This window comes from Oncorhynchus clarkii, chromosome 12, assembly GCF_045791955.1.
Source record: "Oncorhynchus clarkii lewisi isolate Uvic-CL-2024 chromosome 12, UVic_Ocla_1.0, whole genome shotgun sequence".
In the NCBI taxonomy this organism is placed as follows: domain Eukaryota; kingdom Metazoa; phylum Chordata; class Actinopteri; order Salmoniformes; family Salmonidae; genus Oncorhynchus; species Oncorhynchus clarkii.
Genome location: NC_092158.1, coordinates 28,406,206 through 28,414,931, shown reverse-complemented (window position 1 = coordinate 28,414,931; position 8,726 = coordinate 28,406,206). Strand labels below are relative to the sequence as shown.

At 41.8% G+C, this 8,726-nt stretch overlaps 1 pseudogene; it reads left to right on the top strand.

Moving 5' to 3' along the window:
* The first annotated feature begins 7,131 nt into the window (after positions 1 to 7,131).
* LOC139422430 (type-2 angiotensin II receptor-like) lies at positions 7,132 to 8,183 on the top strand (annotated as a pseudogene).
* The last annotated feature ends 543 nt before the right edge of the window (positions 8,184 to 8,726 follow it).

The following is an 8,726-nucleotide window of genomic DNA, read 5'->3' as shown; positions in this document are numbered from 1 at the left end:
TTTTTTATGATATGGTGCTTTCATTATTGGATCACCAAGACCTGTAAATAAATCTACACATGTCCAATTTTCATTCCGTTATGACGGCTAAAAGGACCCTATTTTACAATTACATAGGCTTTTAAAAATATGATATAGACAAAATAATGAAAAGAGTTGTCTGGTAGCCTCAATAAATAGACAGATTTGTAGTTGACTTGAGACTCGGACCTTGTGACCTGCTTGTGACTTGAATAATAGTTACTTGGTCCCACCTCTGGCTAGAGTTATGCTAACTCGATTGCAATCCCTTTAGCATTGCCTGCTAGCTTACTGGCTAGCTACAGTAGTTAGCTACTGCCACCAGTTGTTTTTGTGTTATCATATTTTGCCTATTCCACTGTTTTTTATAGCGTGGGAGAAATTTAAATGTAGGTGTAGACGCATGATACATTCAGAATTACATGATGAGAAAAATAACACCTACATGTGTCCACAGTTGTGTCCAGATTCCCTTTTCCCGGCGCTATATTCAAATGCCAGTATGCATTCTACAAACGGTGGAATAGGCAAAATATGATAACACAACAACTGATGGCAGTAGGTAACTAGCCGACTAACCTCTGTAGCTAGCAAGCAACCCTAAAGGGATTGCAAAGAAGTTTGCATAACTCTAGCCAAACAATTTTTTAAATTCAAAATATTAGTACGCTGGGTTCATTTGAGGCCAGAAAACACGTTCCTCACACTGTCACGCTCTTCTTCCTCCTCCTCTAACGAGGAGGCGTAGTAAGGATCGGAGGACCAAAGCGCAGCATGATGTGAATACATTATTTTAATGTAAGACGAAATAACACGAAGTACACTAAACAAACAAAATAACCAAACGACCGCTATCAACACAGAGTGCAACATCCATAGACAGATAATCACCCACAAAATACTCAAGGAATATGGCTGCCTAAATATGGTTCCCAATCAGAGACAACAATAAACAGCTGCCTCTAATTGAGAACCAATCTAGGCAACCATAGACATACAAAACCCCTAGACTGGTTATAACCCCATAAACATACAAAAGCCCTAGACAGGACAAAAACATATAATCACCCATTTCACACCCTGACCTAACCAAAATAATAAAGAAAACAAAGAATACTAAGGTGAGGGCTTGACACACGTTTTTCCTCCAACATTACAATGAAAAGGTGCATCTCGATCCCAAAAGACAGGTTTTCTGGAGACTTGTGGGAGGAGTCCTGACCATCACCTGAAGTGGTCAAACAGATCTGAACACAATCAGACCACAAAGCGACTTTTCAATGCAATCTTCGTATTCTGATAGCAGAAGTCTCATCTAAGTGTCAAGAGTAGACGACCTGTGATCAGAATACTAAAGCTGCATGAACTGTCAAGTTTCGACATGACATCAGCAGCGTCTCTAGACTAGAGCCGACTGCGAGCTGGGGTAGTTCGTTGTTTGAGAGAGTGTTACATGTGCTGATGAAAGGCAAATCCAGGGGACGCAGGCGAACATAACGACCAAACCACTGTTCATGATTCCGCTCGTTCGGAAAGAGGCAGGCGCGATTAGAACTGTCAGATAAACAATATAGGCGTTCTGAGCTTTGATAAACACTGTGAGCAATATAAATGTTGACCCGTAATTGATTTTCTTTATTGTGTACAATGTCTTTTTTTATTGTATTTAATTTTTATTACCGGTCCGGACCTCAGTGTCATGGTGTTACGGACATGTACAACATTATCTTGTTTAGCAGCACCTTGCCCAATCACCGCTCCCCTTGACAGGGTTCTGGTGTATTGTTACAAATCAAATCATCATAATGCTTCATTTTCAGTAATTTCAGAGCTGTAATTTCTGTAATTTTTATTTAGCTTCTGACACCATAACACTCTCAAGATGGTGTTGCCTTCTTCCCACAAAGACAGCGTGGTGAAGAATGAGAAACCTCAGGAGGCTGAAGAAATGTGGCTTGTCACCAAAACACTCACAAACTTTTACAGATGCACAATCGAGATCATCCTGTCGGGCTATATCACCGCCTGGTACGGCAACTGCTCCGCCCACAAACGCAAGACTCTCCAGAGGGTAGTGAGGTCTGCACAACGCATCACCGGGGGCAAACTACCTGCCCTCCAGGACACCTACACCACCCGATGTCACAGGAAGGTCTAGAAGCACAAGCATTTCGCTACACTCGCATTAACATCTGCTAACCATGTGTATGTGACCAATAAAATGTTGATTTGATTTGATTTGAGATGCAATCAATATGACTTGAGGCAAATTGCAATCAAGATGGTTTGATATTGTCATCATCCTTTATCATGCAGTTCAATTCTGGATTGGCCTCTTTCAGGGAAATCAAATCAGCAGCAAATGCATTATTGTGTATGTTGCAAATTGAGGAGAACATCTCTGGCTTTTGTTTTATATAATGTGTGGGATTTTCAACTCACATGCTTGTTACCTTCACCACCCACTCTGCACCCCCAGTAAGATTCTCTTGAACTTGTTTTTAGAGGGGAGTGGGACATAGAGGAGTGATGAATGCCTGGCCTGGCTCACATTGCTGGAACGTGGTCAAGTTCCTCGTTCATCGACATGGATGACTCCCTATGGGCCAGTCAGAACATAAAAACCATAGAACCAAGTCTTCATACAGCCAGTGTTCGCACAAACACATCATGGGACTAACTTTCACTGAACAGGAGAGGATTTAAGGTACAACTTTTTAATGTTATAGTGGCTTTGACATTTTTTCTGATGTCACACAAAATGTATCTATTTGGCAATTGAAAAATAGAGTGTGTGTGATAATCTTGGAAAAAAAGTAATTAATATCATAGTGCAAAGGGAATAATTAAAATGTGACATTATTATATAATTACAGAGATACTAGGACAATTGTATTTAATCAGTATTACAAATTATGTCTCTGGGAAAGTTATTAGCCTCTTATTATTATTGCAGAGTATATGAAAATAACCCTACAGAGAATATTTAACTTTTTTCTACATTTCAAGAGCTGAACTGTACTCTGTTATGTACTCTGTCCTTTCACAAGTTTGACATATTTCCAGACTTTGTTGTCACACAAGTTTTGATCACACTCTTACTTACAGTGCCTTGCGAAAGTATTCGGCCCCCTTGAACTTTGCGACCTTTTGCCACATTTCAGGCTTCAAACATAAAGATATAAAACTGTATTTTTTTGTGAAGAATCAACAACAAGTGGGACACAATCATGAAGTGGAACGACATTTATTGGATATTTCAAACTTTTTTAACAAATCAAAAACTGAAAAATTGGGCGTGCAAAATTATTCAGCCCCCTTAAGTTAATACTTTGTAGTGCCACCTTTTGCTGCGATTACAGCTGTAAGTCGCTTGGGGTATGTCTCTATCAGTTTTGCACATCGAGAGACTGAAATTTTTTCCCATTCCTCCTTGCAAAACAGTTCAAGCTCAGTGAGGTTGGATGGAGAGCATTTGTGGACAGCAGTTTTCAGTTCTTTCCACAGATTCTCGATTGGATTCAGGTCTGGACTTTGACTTGGCCATTCTAACACCTGGATATGTTTATTTTTGAACCATTCCATTGTAGATTTTGCTTTATGTTTTGGATCATTGTCTTGTTGGAAGACAAATCTCCGTCCCAGTCTCAGGTCTTTTGCAGACTCCATCAGGTTTTCTTCCAGAATGGTCCTGTATTTGGCTCCATCCATCTTCCCATCAATTCCCTGTCCCTGTCCCTGTCCCTGTCCCTGCTGAAGAAAAGCAGGCCCAAACCATGATGCTGCCACCACCATGTTTGACAGTGGGGATGGTGTGTTCAGCTGTGTTGCTTTTACGCCAAACATAACGTTTTGCATTGTTGCCAAAAAGTTCAATTTTGGTTTCATCTGACCAGAGCACCTTCTTCCACATGTTTGGTGTGTCTCCCAGGTGGCTTGTGGCAAACTTTAAACTACACTTTTTATGGATATCTTTAAGAAATGGCTTTCTTCTTGCCACTCTTCCATAAAGGCCAGATTTGTGCAATATACGACTGATTGTTGTCCTATGGACAGAGTCTCCCACCTCAGCTGTAGATCTCTGCAGTTCATCCAGAGTGATCATGGGCCTCTTGGCTGCATCTCTGATCAGTCTTCTCCTTGTATGAGCTGAAAGTTTAGAGGGATGGCCAGGTCTTGGTAGATTTGCAGTGGTCTGATACTCCTTCCATTTCAATATTATCGCTTGCACAGTGCTCCTTGGGATGTTTAAAGCTTGGGAAATCTTTTTGTATCCAAATCCGGCTTTAAACTTCTTCACAACAGTATCTCGGACCTGCCTGGTGTGTTCCTTGTTCTTCATGATGCTCTCTGCGCTTTTAACGGACCTCTGAGACTATAACAGTGCAGGTGCATTTATACGGAGACTTGATTACACACAGGTGGATTGTATTTATCATCATTAGTCATTTAGGTCAACATTGGATCATTCAGAGATCCTCACTGAACTTCTGGAGATAGTTTGCTGCACTGAAAGTAAAGGGGCTGAATAATTTTGCACGCCCAATTTTTCTGTTTGATTTGTTAAAAAAGTTTGAAATATCCAATAAATGTCGTTCCACTTCATGATTGTGTCCCACTTGTTGTTGATTCTTCACAAAAAAATACAGTTTTATATCTTTATTTTTGAAGCCTGAAATGTGGCAAAAGGTCGCAAAGTTCAAGGGGGCCAAATACTTTCGCAAGGCACTGTATATAACATATAACATTCATTCATGGTTGTCAACATTTTAAAAACAAATTATACATAAGACAGCAAAAGTATGTAAAGAAGAAAACGATCAACCGTTAGATTTTCTATACCCAATGTGACAATAGATTTTACATTTGGTGATGAATTGCAGCTACAAAATCGTATTGTATTTGTATTACTATACTTTCAACTCCCCCCCGAGTGTACAAAACATTAGGAACACCTGCTCTTTCCATGACTGACCAGGTTAAAGCTTTGATCCCTTATTGATGTCACTTGTTAAATCCACTTCAATCAGTGTAGATGAAGTGGAGGTGACAGGTTAAAGAAGGATTTTTATGCTTTGAGACAATTCAGACATGGGTGAATGGGCAAGACAAAATAATTAAGTGCCTTTGAACAGGGTATGGTAGTAAGTGCCAGACGCACCGGTTTGAGTGTGTCAAGAACCTCAACGCTGCTGAGTTTTTCACCCTCAACTGTTTCCTGTGTGTATCAAGAATGGTCCACCACCCAGAGGACATCCAGCCAACTTATCACGACTGTGGGAAGCGTTTGGTGTCAACATGTGAATTGAGGCTGTTCTGAGGGCAATTGGGTGGGCAACTCAATATTATGAAGGTGTTCTTAATGTTTTGTACACTCAGTGTATTTGGTATATAATAAATATATTTATGTACATATACACAACGTAATAAATATACACCAAACAAAATTATAAACGCAACATGTAAAATGTTGACCACATGTTTCATGACCCGAAATTAAAAATCCCAGAAATGTCCTATATGCACAAAAAGCTTATTTCTCTAAAATGTTGTGCACAAATTTGTTTACATCCCTGTTAGTGAGCATTGTCCTTTGCCAAGATAAACCATCCACCTGATTAGGTGTGGCATATCAAGAAGTTAATTAAACGGCATGATCATTACACAGGTGCACCTTGTGCTGGGGACAGTAAAAGGCCACTTTAAAATGTGCAGTTTTGCCACACAATGCTACAGATGTCTCATACCCGGCTTCTTCACCTGCTGGATCATCTGAGTGGGTGCTGGGGGGTATTTCTGTTTGCAATAAAGCCCCTTTGTGGGGGAAAACTCATTCTGATTGGCTAGGCCTGGCTCCCCAGTGGCTGGGCCAATGCCCTCCCTGGCCCACCTATGGCTGCACCCCTGCCCAGTCATGTGAAATCCATAGATTAGGGCCTAATTAATTTATTTCAATTGACTATTTCCTTATATGAACTGTAACTCAGTAAAATCTTTGAAATTATTGCTTGTTGCATTTTTATATTTTTGTTCATTATAAATATATTACATACCTGTACAATACTTTCAGATTGTTCACAATGCTATGTTATGTAATGCTCATTACTTTGCTATACAGCATGCACAGCTGGTTGTATAGGCCAGCCCCTGTAGGGGAGTTTATCATGCACAGGGACCCTGGAGGGGGGAATATGGTCAACCCCAGAACCCCCAGAGCCCTCTAAAATAACCAACCAACCGACACACGCGTGCGCCATCATATGCAAATCTATTTTTTTCCCCCCACACCAAACACGATCACGACACGCAGGTTGAAATATCAAAACAAACTCGGAACCAATTATATTAATTTGGGGACAGGTCGAAAAGCATTAAACATTTATGGCAATTTAGCTAGCTAGCTTGCAGTTGTTAGCTAATTTGTCCTATTTAGATAGCTTGCTGTTGCTAGCTAATTTGTCCTGGGATATACATGTAAACGTGCATACCTGAAATGCAAATGGTCCTCTACTCCGACAATTAATCCACACATAAAACGGTCAACCGAATCGTTTCTAGTCATCTCTCCTCCTTCCAGGCTTTTTCTTCTTTGGACTTTATATGGCGATTGGCATCTAACTTTCATAGGTGTATTACCACGACCGACCAACCTCAGTTCATCTTTCAATCACCCACGTGGGTATAACCAATGAGGAGATGGCACGAGATGGTATCTGCTTCTATAAACCAATGAGGAGATGGGAGAGGCAGGACTTGCACCGCGTTCAGCGTCACAAATAGAACTGACTTCTATTTTAGCGCTTGGCAATGCAGACGCTCACTAGCGCACGAGCAGTGTGATGCAATGATTGAATAACATGTATGTGTACATTTATTTTGCAACGCTCACACACATGATGCAAGTGGTGTGGTCAGCATGTAACATTGAGCAATTTATTACCATGCTTTCCAAAACAACTGTCTCATTGTATTTTACAGTTACGGATTTATTGCAACTCTCTCATTTAAAATGTTGCTGATTTGACATGATCTACAGGCCTTAGTGGGAGTTAACTGTAAAAGCAATCATGGACACAAAGTCCCCAGGCAACAACACTCTCTAATCTCTCAATGGCCACCAACTCATCAGAAGTGCCAATGAACAATTCTTCTTCCTGTGATTACATCTCCCCTCTCTGCATCAGAACAAGCTGATCCCAACCATCTTCAGTGTCAAATTTGTCTTTGGTTTTGTGGGCAATGTCTTGGTGGTGTTCGTGTTGTGTCAAAAGTCCAACCGTAAAACAGTGCCAACACCTACATTGGAAACTTGGCTCTCTCAGATCTGTTGTTCCTGATCAGCCTGCCTTTCTGGGCAGTCTACTACTCCATTGACTACAACTGGGTGTTTGGTGGGCTGATGTGTAAGCTGTGTGGCAGCCTCCTCTCTCTGAACGTCTACGCCAGCATTTACTTCATCACCTGTATGAGTGTGGACCTCTACAGAGCCATTGTCTATCCCCTCCAGTCTCAGGAACCTGTGTCGGGCACGAGTGGTCAGCTGTGTGATCTGGACTATTGCTGGCCTCATGACCATCCCTACCAAGGCCTTCAAAGACACCTACCACCTGGAGGACCTGGGGGTCACGGCATGTGCCCTCATATATCCACCTACCCAGACAAACTGGTTCCCTAGCCTGGCCCTGACAAAGAACATTCTGGCCTTCTTGGTACCCTTCACAGTCATCGCCAGCTATTACTGCTGCATTGGGAAGCACCTCTTGGGGGCACTGCCCAGCCTGGAAAAGAGCTCCAGCAACAAGGACCGTGTGATGAAGATGGTAGTGGCTGTGGTGCTGGTCTTCTTCGTCTGCTGGTTCCCCATCCACTTTCTGACCTTCATGGACATCCTGACCACCCTGGGGGTGATGCACAGCTGTTGGGTGCGCCAGGCCATCATCACCCTGATGCCCTTCACCCTCTGCCTGGGCTTCTTCAACAGCGCCATCAACCCTGTACTCTACTGCTTTGTGGGGATCCACTTTTGGGAGCAGCTGTGGCTGCTGTATGAGGAGAAGGCCACCAGGCTGTGTCAGAAGAGAGACTCCATCAGGACCAGACTTAGCTCCTTCTCCAGCAACATCAAAGATACAGGACCACTAGACTCTGGGACAACACAGTAGGGACCCTAGTGGATCACTTGGCAGGACTATGAGAGGACTCCTGTTAGATGTGTAACAGTTGACCCCAGACATCCAGGATCACCCCCAGGCCTAGTCTCCAGGGGACGTTGACCCCCCCTCATCTACTCCTAATCAGGGACACCCTGTAGGCTGGACAGAGGGCATCTAAAGTATATGTGTTGGATAAAATGTTTTCTGAGATTCATAGGCCAGTGTGATATTAAGTGTGTGTGAAATATACAACTATGTGCTTTTGTCCTAGTTAAAATAATGTGATGCATATGTTGTTTTATTGTATATACATAACAAAACTATATATGTCAATCAACACAGAGCCTTCTAAACGGCAAGAAAAGGTACATGCAAACATTTACTGTAAACTGTAGAATTTGTCTATCTTGAACCATAATTAACATTGTATTGTGTCAAATGTATAACCCGTATCTGGATACGCTATGAGTTATGTCTTCCAGACATTCTTCATTTGAATATCATAGGGCTGTGACGATTATATAATTAATTATCATGCAAATGATCATGATT